Source organism: Corvus hawaiiensis, chromosome 4, assembly GCF_020740725.1.
Source record: "Corvus hawaiiensis isolate bCorHaw1 chromosome 4, bCorHaw1.pri.cur, whole genome shotgun sequence".
Lineage (NCBI taxonomy): Eukaryota > Metazoa > Chordata > Aves > Passeriformes > Corvidae > Corvus > Corvus hawaiiensis.
In genome coordinates, this window is record NC_063216.1 from 69,995,809 (window position 1) to 70,013,395 (window position 17,587).

Here is a 17,587-nt window from a genome sequence, read left to right on the forward strand (position 1 = left end):
ATTGCTTTTCACTTACATGCTCTATGCTAACTAAGTAAAGATGAATAACAGAAAAAAATTTAAGTTCTAGTGTGAAAGTCATTTAAGTAATTTCTGGAATGGTACCCAAGGGCAGCAGATGATAATGCAGCCCATCACAAATTACTCTTTCTAATATCTGGGAGGAGAAAAAAAAAAAAAAAAAAAAAAAAAAGAAAGAAAAATGCAAGAATATATACAGAACATTGTTATTAGTAGGAAATACCTGTTAAAATTTTATCTGATCAAAATTTAGATATTTCCACAAATAAGTGTTCTATCTACAAGGAGATGTGCATGAAAAATTACTATTTACATTAAAATTTCCAGTAATACCCATTTGAAGTTTTATGGGATGTGCTGCACAACAGTTATGTGCATTTTGAAACACAAAATATCCCTCACTCAACTCAAAAGAATTTTGTTCCTTGTATGTAATCAAAGTTTAGGTATATTGATGGAGAATGCTAAACTTTTTGTTTATATATTTTTTTTCCTCTGCTATTAGTCTCTCCAGTTCCAAGAAAGTCTGGAAAGAATAAACATCATTGGTAGTAATGGTAAATAGATTCTAATGTACTTGGTATTACTCAAGGCCTAATTTGAACTGCAAACCCTTTAAAATAGCTTTTATTTATTTTTTTTTTGTGCAAGAATGTAAGAAAAAATGAACATCTCTGTGACCTCGGTCTACTAGAATTAAGTTGTGGTACTGGCCTTTGGAAAAAAAAACAGAAGCTGAATATGTTTGATATGAAGCAACAGCCCTAGAAGCCCTTAATTTACATGTCATAGTTAAAGTTATTTCTCTGAGGATGTGTTTTTTTGGTTCAGAAAGTCTTCATTCCATTGCATATTTAGGTAAGGTACAAAGCTTGACCATGGTCAAGGAAATCTACATTTGTGTTTGTACTTTTAAGTACGTTTAGACTTTATTTTTGAAAGCTTGAAAATATCCACCAAAAATATTTAACCACTAAGAAAATCTCCAAATCACATTGTCTTTAGAATTATCTGTCTTTTAAATCAATTAATGATTTTAGTGCCTGAGGCAAGGTGTGTATATATGTCATTTGGACAATATATTAATGCTTTATTTTATATGTACAGATAATTCACCCCTCCTCCTGCATTTTTGGAAGTCCGTAAAAACCAAGAGTGTACTTAAGTAAAACCACTGAACATCCCTGGCTGAATATTTTTTCATTTAACTTGCTAAACCATAAAATTTAGAACAGATTTTCAAAGATCTTTTTACATGCTAGATCCCAAACTGGAAAATAATTTTTGCATTTCCTAGAGCATTTTTTATTTTCAGTAATTGCTTTTATTTCAAAAATACAATAAACTTTTGATGGATTTCAAATCAGGACATAGTTTTTACTTTGAAATTAAAGAAAATATATAATGTACAATAAAAACATCCAAACAAACCAAAATTATTCCAGGAAAATTTTGACAAAATCATTGCAGAGATGTTAATGTAGGCCCATGCATTGGTTTGTTCAACTTAAATGTGTGCTTTTAAATTGGGAAAATTTTCCAACAGATTATCTATAGGATACATTTTACCCCAAGAGGAGGTAAAATGGTGGTAAAAAGCAAAGGATCTTTATCTTCCAATAAGATACTTCTGTAAAAAAAATCATTGTCAGGTAAGCTGAGAAAACACTACCAAAATTGATGCTGAGAGATCAGATACAATAAAAAAAGTAACATACAGTGGTTTAATAAAAATGAGGTATTGCTTTAAAAATACTATTAATATATCTCGGACCGGTATAAATTTTAAGAAGTGTTTTCAATAAGTTTAGAGTACCAAAGAATAAAATCAAACTGGTCTTCGACTGTGGATTGTATGCTATGGAATAACTTCAGCAATTCAAAAATCCAGAGACAAAAGCCTTAGCTCTTTGAATTCCAGAGACTGAAGACTTCCAGAACTCACTGTCAAGAATAAATTCTCTAGGATTTCATATCAAAGAGGAGAGTTTCTACCTAGGGTGCTGTTAAAGATTTTAGAAAGAAACCTTCACAGGGATTCATCAGTTTCCTAGCAGTCTCTCAGACATGAGAACATATTATTAACAGCTCAGAAAAAACACAAACAAAAAAGAACTCAGGATTCATGGTCATAAAGTACTGATCTTTCCTGGTTTATAGTTTGTAACCCCAGAGACAGAAAGCTTGCCATGGCATCAGAAAAGATGTTATCAAAGGAGAAATCTCAGCTTGACTTCTTTTCAAGAACAATCTTTGGGTACTTTATTTGAATCAAAGTCTCCTTGTTTGCGATATGAGCTTTGTAATGCAGCTACTGCAAAATAGTCAGGTAGGGAAAATGGACATGCAGCCGCAGAATCAGAACTCTCAAACGAAGATGAGGGCAAACTGTTAAATTTCTCTGAAGTGTCACTTCTTTATATCTTAAAGAAAAGCCTTTCATCAGCCCAGCCTTCTCCCCTAAGGTTTGACCAGAGTATTGCAGTTCTGGTCATGAATTGATGCTGATAACAGCTTGATTGCTCTACATCTGCTATGCCAATAAAGCACATTCACTTTTCCAGGTTATTTTTAGTGTTCTTTACCTCAACACTATGGTATCTATTTTTACAAAGTACCCAACACCCACTTGCCATAGTGATAAACTGTTGGCCAAGCTTTTTTGTTATAGGTGAAATTAGAGCATGGATGATTAGGCTTCACTGCACGTTAAACAATGTCAGAGTATATTCGCCTTACCACTGCTGAGGATTTTGCTACCAATTTCTGCAGTAAAAATAAGACTGAAGCAGAATTTGGATGTCTGTGGGCTGATGTTACAATTCTAAAGCTGTCTGCAGTTTTGCTGAACTTTGCTGAAGTTTCGATCCCATTCTTTATATCAAAAATTAAATTTACCAATTAAAAAGAGTTTGAATTTGGAACACTACTGCTAAGCAAGCTGGTATGATGGCCTATTTCAATGGTTTTTATCATACTATTAAATAAGATTTTCTTATTAATAAAAACAGATTGATATATATAAACATAAAGCAAAAAAATACATTTGCAATAGCAACATAGAAAAAACTATGGAAAAGCTGTTTGTTTTTTTCTCTGCTGAATAAAAGTTGTGCTCTGCCCTATTTCTGACTTTGTATTATTACTGGAAGTTTTTTGAAGTCTTCCAGTAGTGATATACAGATTAATACTCACTGTCATCTCTTAACTCTCCAGATCAGTAACACTGGGGTTTAGGTTAGGAGTCTGCAGATTAGGGGGAGGGACAAGTCCACATAAAGAAGAAATTTTATCTGACAGTAATCAGTAAAGGTTGTCTAGGGAAAAGAATAAAACCAGAAAAGGTTTTCAGTGATATTTCCTTAGAATGTTTTCCAACCTGCCAACGTTTGATGGTCATCCAACTTTTGGTGCTATGAAATTAATTATCTTCCCAGTGATTTATGACCTCTCTGTGCAGAGATGTTTCCCATGTAAACAACAAAGCAAAAATATGAAATAAATCAGCTGATCAAGGGATTTTCAAATATACAATTTTGTGAGTTTCTTTTTTGTTCTGGTGCAAAACAGCTTTTTTCACATACTGTGGAAAAATGGATGTTCAGATTTGCAATATTATTACTTTTTCGTAAGAAGAAAAAAAGCCAAACCAAACCAAACCCTAATAACCCCTCTGTCCTTTACTTGTTTTTCATGTGAACCCTTGAATAAACAATTCATGTAAACCCTTGAATAAATAACTTTTAATAAGGAAGTAAAAGCATCAATACAGAAAATATGTATACTTGCATACCACATATCTGATTAGCAATTTTTTTGCCATTCCAATGTATTTCTTAATTTATTCCCAGTAGATAACACCAATGTGGTTTCAATTCATATATTAAAGAGCAATGGCAGTACTCTTTATTTCTGCCAGAGATTATTTTATACACATGTTCTTCAGTTATGGAAACACTTCAGATAAACCACTGATAATGTGCATTGAGCACCCACAGGAAATACAGGGGTATGTCACTCAGCTTGAGATGAACATTTAAACTATTTTTCTTATAACTGCTCCAAGGAAAAAGAAATCTGGTATTTGTTTCCCAAGATTAAAATAGCAAGCACACTATTGACATTTAATCGGTATTTTATGACAAGATTGTTTGATATAGTCCTATTGAAAGGACTGGTGTAGAAACCTGTCTCTGTAACTGGGAATAATTTTCCAGTTTTTAACAGAAGGCATAGTTAACCAAAACGTTGAATGCTGTATATCTCATTTTTAAATAACATTGAGTGCTAATTACTGTGGTAAACCACTTATATGCCTCACTGACAGTAGTTGACAGTGTATATGGAATTTAATATTTTTCCTTTTCTTTCTTTCTCATTCATTCTCCTTTCCTCTTTTACTTCTTCATCTTCCTGTTTCTGACTCTTTCTTTTTTCCTTTTCTCTCTTTCTCCATCACAATCTCCCTTTAAATTACTCCCTACTTTTCTGTTTTGCTTTCTTTCTCTCTTTTTTACTTTCTCTCTTCTAAACGTTTTATTAAACCTCACAGACTTCCTGTGTATTGCCAGTTTAAATATACAGTTATGTGGGCTAAGATTTATGAATTAAGATTTGGCCTATGAAACAAACACTAGAAGAGAAGTTTACAAGAAGAAAAGTTAACAGAGCATCATGGCTCTGGGGGCAAAATTTAGCAGCTACAATACCAGATAGTAGGCATTTTAGGTGGCATGCTGAGATATGCTGCCTTCCATCCTGTCCATGGTCATCTTTCCTGACTTCGCTGGTACTAGAGCTGCTGAAATGCAATTACAGTTAAAACAAAGATACTTCTGTGGCGGTTTCAAAGAAACTTTTTAAGGAGGTAGAAGGATACTAAGAGCTTGAAATGTTCTATCACATCAGTGTATCCATCTACTACAGATAAAGTACCAGCGCTGTAAAAAGCAGCCTGTTCAAGTATGGAGCTTTTCTCTATAAAAAAGGGACCAGCTTTTCTACTGCTCACAAAGATCACATCTGAATAACATTACCTAGCTGTTGTTCTGGGTGACACATTTCTAAAGAGATAACACAATATGCTCACAAATTCGGTTATCCTTGGTAATCTCCCATTCATATCTATGGGACTACTCACGTTTTTAGATATTTTTTCAAAAGAAGTTTCTTGGCTCTAAGTATATGGGACTATTCTTATGAAAAGAGAGGAGGTACTTCAAAGGATGTTGACTCCAAAATAACTCACAAACTATTGATAAAAAACTCATAGATTTTTATCCTGAGTCAAAACACTCACAAAAACCCCCCATAAAATACAAATATCTGCCTTGTAAAATCAAGTCTGAATGAACATCTAGTAGTTGTGATGAAATTCAAAGAAGAGAAAGTCAGGATGGAAAAATGCACATTCAAACTGAAAATCATAGGTCCTCTGGCCAGCAAAAATTCCAGTGGAGTAGAACTCATGGTGAAACAAGTACTCAATCAAATATGATATAGCTGAAATAGGAAGGAAGATATTTTTTTCAGCAGTGCATCACATTGTTTAAGCCAAGACTGATCACATATTTGAGTATCCAGACAATGACACAACGTTCTAAGTAGGTAAAAATCTCTGCAGTCAAGCAGGAACAGCAACTGCAGTAAAGGTATAAAGCAGTTTGTTTATTCATTTTATTAAATAGGTAATGGAGCAAAAACACTCTTAAAGAGTCACTGTGTCATATCCAAATGTATGAAGTCAGTGAGAAAAAAGTATAGTTACAATAGTCTGTAAAAAGTGTTCCACTTAGCATGCCTAAATAATAAATGCAGATGTACCATCTGTGTTTAGAATGGAAGGTTGCCTACCCACAAATCCATTTTAAAAGACATTTTTATATATACACCAGGGAACCAGAAGTGAAAATAGGAAACATAAGAATACTTTCAGATATATTCTAGAGTCCAGGAAGCCTAAAAAATACTACTAGAAGAGAGGCAAATCATTACACCTATGATTCCCTCTTACATAGATGGGAAAATACATATTTCTGCCTGTCACTCTGTAGTTATGTCATGTTATACCCCACATTTCCTACATGTTTCTGCCTTGTAGTCCTCCAACCTTACCAAAGGAAGCCCAGCTTCCTGGGGGCACATCTCCTCCTGAGAACACTCCTCTTTGTCCTTGAGCTGCCTTCAGGTACCTGTCACATCCCGCATCAACAGCTGTGCTGGTGGGTTCAGCGGTGAGCTGGGAACAGCACACACATCATTTTGCCATGCACCATGGCATACACACATTGAATGCTCACAAAAAAACAATAAATTCCCTTATTACTCCCTACTGATGGATATTTTTCCAACAAAAGTGTTTATGTGGGCTTCTCACTTGTACTTAGTTAGTAATTTTGGGTTGTATTAATTTCATCGAATGCTAGATGTTCAGGGTTTGAGCATTTAAATCAGAAGTAATCACTTAGGTTTCATTGTAGCATTGTTAGAAGTAAATAAGCATTTGGTGTCACAATCAATCAGCCTGGATAGAATAAATTTCAGAGTGACTTTATGGTTGCCCTCAAAGTGTTCTGGAAGCATTTGCTTCCTCTTAGTCAAATGCCCACCTTTCTGAGTGTCTTCAACTTAACTCTTTTTAGCTGAAATTTGCTCATTGATTTGGATTGCAAGAAGATAAGTAAATTCATAGGAAAAATTTCTAAAGGAATTAAGGGACTATATCCCATGGGGATAAAGTAGGTAAAGGACAGAAATGATGTTGCTTTAATGCACCAGAAGTGAATTAGAAAACCATCTGAAACCAGTGGAAATGCATGAAAGCTTCATGTTTGTGTTTGTGATGTAACACAGAATTAATAAGAATTTGTAAGAAATTAACTAGAATTAATAAAAATCAGTAGGAATTTGTAAAAAAAAAAAACTTAGACAAGTAAAAATAATAAAAATCATTCTTATGATGATAAAAAGTAATTTCCTGTGTAGCTAAGGTTCTGATTAGGTAAGTCATGAGTCAAGAAGTGAAGAGGTCAATGAATCAGTGTTCTGGTCATGAGGACAGCATCCCAAAGTCATAAATACATCCACAATTGCACATTACCTAATTTTTATACATGTATTATCTCTCTGATGTTCTGTGATTTGTGTTGTTAGTGTAGGAATTCATATGGGAACATGTGAACATAATATGTAAATTTGGATATGCATTATGTCCATGAATAAATTTCTTAATCTTGTTCGTTTTAGTTACTGGTTCCAACAATTCTCACCCATAACAACCAGAAGGTGTTGTGAGGCTCTGTTCATTCATTAAAAGCATGAAATCTGCTGTGACAGATTTGCATGAGCAGTGCTAGAAGTCTACAACTAGGAAGGAATTATGAGCTCGTAGGATTATAACCCATACAGGTTTTTTCTTTCTATTTGCATAATCCTGTTTCATAATCCTGTTTCATAAACTTGAACTTTAACTATTCGTTAAACTGGAAAGTTCCTTGTCAAAATTTTAAAATATTAAAACTATTAATGCTTCCTGCACTGATATTGTAACTGACACTCATCATCTTCATATTCTTTGCTTAAATTATCATATCTGTTGATAGTAATCCAACATTTAGAAGATACAATAAATACAGTGTTTCTGACTTCCTTAGAGACAGGCTTTCACTCAGAGTGTTTGTCATATTTTGCTGAGATTAAAAAGTATTTCTTCCTTGCTTTTCCACTACCTGTTTTTTTCCTCATATTACTTTGCAAGTTTTGTTTTTAGGACTTTTTGTTTTGCTGTGTTTTAAGTCTTCTGCAGGAGAAGAACTTTTCTGGGAAAAAGAAAAAAAAAAACAGAAAACAGAAAACTGGGATACAAAAGAAACACTTCTCAGCTGAACCACCCTCAGCAGACCAGCAAACTCCTCCCTTAAACATTCTGATATATTACTGTACATGAAAATCAGATGGGCATGAGGAAGTGATTCCATTTGCCAAATGCAGCTTTGATCCATATAGCAAACAGCTGCTGCTCAGATGAGCAAACTTCTGAGAAGCTAATTTGTTAAATCCAAACGGAGGATCTTGCAGTCAAAGGTAAATACATCATAGCACCTTGCAGCTTTTATTTGCTCCCATCACCATTGATAATGCATAGTCTCTTGTGACATGCTCTTTCTTTCCTTGAGAGTAATCTGCAAGGCAGGCAACAACAAATACTCAACACACAGGATCTGAGTGTGTGCCATGACTGAAACATGCAGTAAATAGGAAAACAGTTCCTTGTAGTCAGCAAATTACCACAGACGTTTTCAGGAATTGTGAGAATCCTGATCTTAGACAGAAGACCACTCCAGAAAGATTAGGTTTGGGTTTGTGGTGTTACAGCTGCCACTCAGCACTAACCTGTTTCTGGCTCAGTGTATCTAGGTGAAAACCTGCCGACTGATTTTTATTGTGAACAGTTGCAAGGGCTGTTAAAAATCCCACCTTAACAACTTAGAGTACAACTGACGTCCACGTTGTTTCGGTGCCTGCAGCTTTTGTAGCAAACCCTAAATTGCCTTCTGAGCCTATAGCAATGTTTGCAAATCTCTTAAGCAGTCCTTCCTTTCCTTGGAACAGCCATGTCCTATTTCTTACCATCCTCAACACTGCCTCATGGAGGGTGTGGCTGGACATGTCCAGCATCATATTAATTTGTGGGGAGTGCTGAGGCAGGAGGCTTTGAGTTCTCCACTGAGACACCTTCCAGACATCTGAAACCATGGATCCAAGACAATGAGCTGCATGTCTTGCCTCAGGACTTGCGTTTTGAGTGTCCTCAACAACACAGATTTATGCTCTGCCTTCCTTATGTAACTTATATAAACATATATAGAGAGATAGCTTTTGCAGAGATTAGATTTACATGGCAACAGGTTGTCAGGAACATGATTTGAAAAGAGCAACTACCCTGATTCGTATGTGTTTCTCTTACTTTGTCTTGTGACAGTATTTGATGGGCAATTTTTTCGTCAATTTAAAATCACTTATGAAGTTCAGGTCTTTCATTATAAAATTCAACAATGACACATTCTTTTTTTCCACAGATGTGATGCAGATATCCGAACTTAAAAAAGTTACAGACTGGGTGAAAAAGAAATAAGATATTTACTGCCAAATTGTCTTTGTAATAAATCCATAAAAATGAAAAGAGGGAGAAAATAGGAAGACTGAAGCCAAAAGGTCAGCTGAAAGGTTTTCCAGTTCTAGTTTGAGAAAGGCAATATCTGAGAAAATGGCTGTGGATACTTACATAGTTATGTCAGTAATCACTGCAATTCATTTTCCTTTTGGTACTTTTTATAAAAAAAGACAAGAGGATAAAATTAATTATGTTTAATTTTCATGTACATATTTGTCAAGAATATTTAAAAATTCAAGTTAGATGCCTATTTGGTTTTGCTTCCAGTTCTACTTCATGAATTGTTTGAATATATTCCTTTACCTTTCACTCTTCAACCAGATATAAATCTGAAGAGTTTTAACCTTACAATGCAACAACATTTTTGAAGGCTTAAATTCAAAAGTGTTTGTAATTTTTGTGAGAGAATATTGTTCCATGTCTTTTCCTATTATGACTTTCTTAATTATATTTTTGTCTCTTTCAGCCTTTTTAGTTTTGCTGTGCAAATAATGAAACATTTACTTCTTTAGTTCAATTAACCTCCATTCCACAGTAGATACAAATTGTATTCCCATCTTCCCTTCTCTCCTTTGCAGACAATAAGATCCAGGAAATTGGATCAGGTCAGAGCAATTGTTCAACCTTGCTCTCTAATCTGAATTACCAGGAATTGAGATTTTGACTCACATTGCATTCGCATCTATAGTGCAATTTAGACACAACCTGTAAGAGTGCTATATTTATTACAAAGTCTTTGCATCCTTCTAAATATTAGTGCTCCCTGAGAGTTTCCCTGTTGGGGTCAATGACTCCAAATCAGTTTTCATTTTGCCAGCTTCCTGTTGCTAATAGAGATAGACTACAGAGAATGGCAATATCTCTCTGTCCTTCACCAGAACAAAAGGATTGAGTTCTTTCAATCAGTGTTCAGTTAAATTTAAGTACTTGATCTTTCTCTGCTTCTGTATTTATGACTGTTGAACTATATATTTTATATGATGTGTAAGTCTGGGAAAATTGAACTGTTGAATTTAATTTTATTCCTAACACTTCAGTGTTCTAGGACATCATTCTTACATTGACAATGTTTATATTTAACCTTCTTTATGGTAAGAGTTCTCCTAAGACTACCTCAGGGCAAGATCCAGACACACAGGAGCCTCACTTCTGCCAGATACTCAAATATCTGGACTCGAAGGATCTGTGGTATGCTCCAGGTAGGTCATCAATGCAAACATTTATGGAACTGGGACTTTTAGTAGTTATGAAGTATAAAGTGTCACCCAGTCTAGGTACACACAACATCTTCTAACTATTGAAAAGCTCTATGGAAACGTGTCTACTTTTTATTCTGTAACCACCAATTAGAAATACTGAACATTAGTTCCAAAGAATTACACTGTCTCTAGCCTGACAGTTACCTTCACCACAATCTATTGTTATCTTACTTTCACAAATCCATTATTTTATTGTAGTAAAATTAATAGCTTCCTATATGACATGATATCAAAATGCTCTTTGGATATATGCACTGTCCGGAAAACAGTGACATCAAAAGTTTCCTGTTGGCATGCCATGATTAACTTTGATAAACTCACTGTGTATTATGTCATTTTCTGTTTATTGTGAGATCTTCAATTACACTTTCTCCAGGTGTTCCATATTACAAAGGTTAAACAATTTTTCCTCAGCCACCCAAGATCTCATTTTTCTTCTTTTAAATACAAATTTTGTGTTGTACAGCTTCTAGCTATGAAGTACAATCCTCAACCTGACAGAATCTTTATTATTTCTTGCTACATCCTGTGTCAGTTTTCTTTAAGGTCTGAAGAGATGCTTTCCAGCCCTCCTAAATTCAGCATATTACTTCACAACATACGAATGCAGAAACCACCCAAAGACCTGTTGATGGAGAGACAGGAATTTTCAGACATGAGTTTAGATCTTGGGGGGTTTGAGCTGCCGTTCATAGAGGAATTCTTTTCCATGGATTTTAAAGGAGCGTGGGAAAACCAGGCTTCTGATTACTCTACTTGTCTTAACACCGGGGAAACTCTGTTTGCAAACAAATGCCCCTCGCTGCCCCGGACACTTCCCCTGCCACGGTACAGGATAGCATTCCAGCCTTGGAGCCGTCAGTCCCTGCCCCAGAGAGGCCAGAGGACACATCTCCAGCCCTGCCACAACCCTGTACATGGGCCCTACTGAGCTGATGTCCCAGCCTGGCCTCACCACAGCCCTGTCAACACAGCCCCGCCTAACCATCCTGGACAGGGATTGACCCTGGTTGCCCTCTCTGGCCTGGTTCTAACCCCCTCCTGCTGCCCAAAGTCCCAGCCTGGCCATGGCTTCTTGTTGTCTCCAAGGAGGTGCCTGAAGCCTGAGGCTGGGAGTGCCTCAGGTGATCCCTAGCCCATCCGTCTCCTCATTCCAACAGCTGCTTGGTTGAATGCTGGGGTTTAGTGCTGTGTTAGGTTGTCTCTTATCTTGATCCATCACTGAACAGGAGTCAGACTTCCACATTTTAGACATTATTAGAAGAACCTTCTGTTCACCTGTTTTATTTTCCTTTATAAAGGCAAACTCATCTTGGCTTTTCAAAATTGTTGCTTTGTTCCTGCACTTTTTGACCTTTAAAGTAAGTCTTCCTTTAATGATTGCTCCTTTTCCCATTCCAGATAGACTCCCTGCTTACTTCTAATATCCTTTTTATGAGATGACCCTTTATCCATTTAGGCCTTTAAAAAGCTTTCTTAAAAGTTATTTTCTCTCTGTATGAGATGTGAATCCCAGATAATTTTTGTATGTTTGACTTAGATAAACTGCAGTTGTGTTCTTCAATGAAGTTTTTGAGCTATTTGGTCCAGCTAACTGCATTAATTAATTTTCTTAATTGTCAATGTTTGTACTTTGGAAACAAAATTCAAAACAAATCCTTAGCTCCTGACCCATCCTGCTGAAGTCATTTAGAGGGGAATGAGCCCAGGATGGTAATACTTCCCCCTGTTTGCATAATGTATTTATAAAGTGATTTATACTAGTCCAGTCAAAATGCAAGCTCTTCTGTTGATATTGAGTTTAATTGGGCACAGTAATGACTAAAGGCTTTTAAAGGTCACTGCATCCAGATGTTCAGCTATTAGTCACCATCACCCAACAAACTTTCTAAATAAAGATAAATAAAGATAAAATAAAGAAATGCTGCAACCTTCAACAAAATTAGTGTCTGGGATTGGTAGGATTATATATACTTCTGCTTTCTGGTCCACTCTGTTCGGTTCCCTCAGAACACAAAAACTTACTGAAAATATTTTTTTTTCCCTATAAGGAACAATATTTGCTTTATTTAGGGAAGTAGGCTTTACTTGCATGATTCATGCAATTATAGTTCAAAAATTGCAGAGTTTACAACAATTCTGACAATTTACCCTTTGAATTATCAAAGTGTTCTGAAGACTACAATGTGTGTAACCCCTTGACTTGGAAAGTTTTAACAACTCCTTACTGCTTCCTTAGTGAAGTACGGATTTTTAGGTTTCAAAAATTCATCATTCATCCTAATGGAATGAAAGTTCATGTTCTTGACCTTTGATTTATTAATAGCTAATGTATTAATAGTTTAAAATAATTTTTTACAGAAATTGAATAAATCATTTCCAGAAAGAAGTTTTTATAAACTGAAAGCCTCTGATAAAATTTCATACTTTTATATCATATTTTCATATTTTAATCTAAAATAGTTTTTCCAACTTTTTTCTACTCTCTCCCTAAAAATGCACATGGACATTTTAGATTTCCATAAGCTCTCTGTATTTCAGCTTCTTGTATTACTCAGGTTTTGAGTAAACACAAAGAAATTCTAATCACTTAGAAACTAGTGCAGGGTTTAGCCTTTAGGAAACTCAAAAAATTACATTAAAGCTGTTTTAATTTTAGGAGACTTTAAAATTAAATTATTCAAAATTTCAGTTCTCAGCCTGCTCTTATAGACATAAATTGGTGAAAATTATTCATTTAGAGCAAATGGAAACCTAAGTAGGAGCTGAAGCTGCTGCTGAACAACCATTTATCATTGAATTCTGTACAAATGCTTTTCATATGTAATTAGAATTCGCATAACTAAATGTTATGAGAAGGCAACATTTCATAGATCTTTTTGCTTATCATCTCAGAATTTGCAGAAATGCTATGAGAAACCTGTAATTTAATCAGACATATAACATGGACCATTCCTACCCTGAAGCAGGAAAGCAATGCTATTGAATCTTTTTTTCAATCCATCTTTACCATGTTTCATCCAAAAGGCTGTGCTCCTTATTTATCAGCACTCTGCTTCCCCAGTGAGATAAACAGCATTCTTTAAAAGATATATTGCCAGAATTTACAGTAGAATTCATTTGCTGAAGTGATAAATTTAGAGCTAAGACAGAATACAGTCTCATTTAATCTGAGAACACTGTCACAATTTATGTAATGGGCTGATCTAAAGGTTAACAAGAAAACATCCTATCTCTTTTTTCAAATGTCAGCCAAATATTTTATAGATTTCTCTCCATCCTCTCTTGTAGCCCCTTTAGTTAAATTAGCACAGCTGTCTGACAGATCAGATTTAAGGCCTTTCAACATTCCCTTGATCTGAGAACAGATGCCTCCGGAGTATTGCCAGGCAAAAGGTAAAGTGGACTAGTAAAGCACATTATTTTCTAAGCACATTTTCTAAGAACATTATAAACACAGAATTCGTAGGTGGGTAGGTAAGGATACACTCTCTATTAAGAGACTTTTAAAATCCTGGAAACAAGTTTACAGTGTCCAAAAGCACATCCAGATAAAATACACAGGGTCAATGCTCTCTTTTATTTATAGAAACAACCAGCAGTATTTTGGTTTGTTAAAAACCCAGTAAAAAAGCAGCTTAACAGGATGACTTAAATTTAGCATCAATATTGAATGGCAATGAGTGTAATTTACAAAAGAACAGTTTGTGACTTTGGGGAGCTCATATGAAAATATGACTTCTAGGCACACAGCAAGGAAAAAAAAAATCTTTTCCATTCTCTTGTTATTTTACCTTTGCTGGCTGTTGAAGGGAAATTTTCTAAAATTACTCTTGTGCTCTAAAATGGAATCCAGTGTTGTGCTTTGGGCATAATGATCAAAGGTTGTCTGTCTTTTGGTGCCTCCACAAATGAGACCCTCCAGCCATAGACAGCTTCACCAATCCATTTGAAAACAACCAACCACTGAAATAAGGCAGGAAAAGTTTTCTTTCCTTGAGCTTATTTCCCATAAAGGCTAGCTGTACTCTAAGTAGGCTGCTAGGCTCAAGGAAGAAATCTGAGTAGGAAATAAGGTCTCTTGACTGTCTAGCAACTAGTGCTGAAGCACCACATGAAATTAAATCAAGGTAATATGTGCACTGCTGGCACCACCTCTTTCAGGTGGAAAGGAAATCTATCCTCAAATCTCTGAACTCTAAACAGAAAAGGAGCAGCATAAGTTTAAAAGAAAAGATTTATCATCATCCTATTCCCCCAAAGAAGAGAGGCAAATTTTCTCAAAACCTTCTTCCATGCAAAGACCCTCCATATATGGACTGAAAATGTTCTTGCTTCTGCACTAGTCCCTAAAGGAAGTGGTCAGGGAATCATCAGACAAAATCTTTCTGTATCTAATCTTCCTATGGAAAACAAGTCAACATAGATGGGACATGTATATATTCAAGACAAAGAACTCTATTTTCTCTGTTATCATGGCTAATCCTTGTTTTGTGAACATGGAGAAGTGGGCAAGTGGAAGGACTGGAACAGATAAATAATTCATTTAGTCTTTGAACTGGCAGACCATAACATTTTTTAATATGTCACAGATATAGAACAGAAGAATCTCTGAATCTTACTAATTATTTTGTAGGACTTAAGGTTTACTTGTCCATTTTCACCTGATCAGAGCAATTCAAGGACCAACAGACTGTGTATGTGTTAAAAAATATAAGTACTCTTTGTATTTCAGTTTTTATATTGTAATACTGTCCCTGTTGAATCATCAGTAAGGATTTAATCTTTATGGATGACAACTGGTATAATTATTTTATAAATTATTGTTATAAGCACAGAAATGTTTTATGTTCACACAAACATAAGACATTTATGAACATGAGATTATCGTATCTAAGTAAATGGGAAGAGATCAATATCTTATGGTTGGAGCAGAAACACAATATGTCTTACAGGTACATACTGAAGCACCAACTACGGATAAAGCAGTTAAAAATGTTATTTTACAGTACTGCTCTTGGCATCAGTCAAAATAAATGGAACCTACTTTACTAGAAATTGTCATCAGTTTCCCATTTGTGCTGTAAAATTAGCAACTCCAGCATTGTTGGGAATAGGGAGGAGAAGGCACACTACAGTTTAAAGTTTTTTGAGTTTTAAAAATGTTTTTTCAAACACTTGGTGTTTTACTACATTAGTTTAAGCATTGTGAAACATCCCATCCACCCTTGTAATTAAGCTACTGTTTATTTGTTTTTATGGAGTTTAAATTAAAACCATGATTTTTCCTACCTAAAGGGAAGCCAGGGTTGAGCAAACATCAAGAAAATCATAAAAGAGAAACTTCTGTATGATGTTGCTTGTTTTTTCCTATAAAATATAAAGGGTGAAATCCTAGCCTATTGAAGTCATTGGGAGATTTGTAATTGACTTTGAAAGGCCAAGATTTCACCCTTAAGAAACAAGGCTAAATTTTCCAAAAGCAGTCTCTGATTTGGAGTGCTTGTATGTGCCTGCTTCATCCTTTGGTTGTGCTGAGTTTTAATGCTCTAGAACTCAGACTTGCTAATGCTCAGCACTTCTAAAATAGGCTCCCACTTGTCTTAATTTGGATGCTTAAATCATCACTACAACAGGAATTAAAAGCTGCCTTTGGAAATTTTTAGCCTACTTCTTTAAAATGAAGTTCAAAAAAACATACAGTGCATATCAGAAACTTTGTTATTACTATTAAAATCAGCTGTGTGGAATAAATTGAGAGCAGAAGTGAAAATTGGCAAGAGATATAATCATGCAAATAGCAGTTTTTCAGTATCGCCCTGGTTTTTGTAACCCTGCTTCCTTGGACATGTTGAAAAGGGAGAAAGAGCTAGTGGGATATTTCCATAAAACTCTATTAAGAGATAAGAAGAGTCTGAAACGACAGAAAACAGAAGTGACATATTTACAGCAGTTGCAAAAGAGAGGTAGAGAGGATGGATTTATTTAAAGGGCACATTTAAATTTAGATTGGCAGTTTCATATTGTTTAAACAATTTCCTCATCACAACCTGTTTGGTTTTTTCCTTCCTGAACTCACTTGCTTACCACATTTCCATCAATCATTACCACCTATAAGAAGAATCATATGCAATTGGAAATTAAAAATTCTTAGACACTATGGGTTGAATTTTTGATGGTGTTCCACAAAAGGTACATAATTTTCTTTGCTTTACTGTCTCCAGCAGGTGTTATGGGCTTTTTCTCATGTTTCCTCCTTTGTTGTAAACACAGGGCATAGCAGATGAGAAAAAGGGAGAATTTTTTAAGAAGGAAAAAAAGAGAAAGAAAGTTCACAGTGCAGCTGACTGGGATGGATTTAAATGAAGAAATTTGGCATATCTCCATATTACTGGAAGCAGAAGAGTTCCAGGGCTGTTCAAATATGCTTTTTTTTTCTGATGGAAGCATGGAGTATTTGGGAAACCAAGAAGTAGCCAACGTTTCTCTTTTTTATTTTTCACTGTATCAAATATCTACAAAGAAATTGGAAACACCCATGAGTATGTTACATACTTGACTTAAAATTCAACTCCTTCCTTTTTGCTACATGAAAAAAGACACAGGCCATATATTGGGATAGGTGTATAATGACCAGGATAGTTATAGGGCATGGGATCCATGTGAAAACAAGGATTGATGTGGTTAGCATTACTTTTGATTTCTTCCCTTATACAGCTGAGATGTAAGTGCAAGTCCAGAGCAAGGCTTATACTCCTATCTTCAGCATCTTAGCAGATGGAACTACTTCCTACCAAACCTCTACTCCATTCCTATTCTACACCCCGAATGCAAAGAAAGGGTTTTTCTGGGAAATAAAATGCGATGAATTGCTAGCTTTTTAGATACAGAATACTTCTAGGAGACAAAATATACATGTTGTGGATGGCCTGACTTGGTGAGTGATTCTTCTTATGTATTTTTTTAAGTAGACCAGAAGTACTGTTCTGGAAATCAAATAAAAATATGCTTAAGCTGATGTCTCTTTTCTTTTCTGAAACACACTGAAGAAAGTAATTAGTTTGAAAATTATTTCTGTTATGATGTTTACTGTTCAGTTAGTCTCAGCTTAATGGAACATCCTCTTGGATATCAT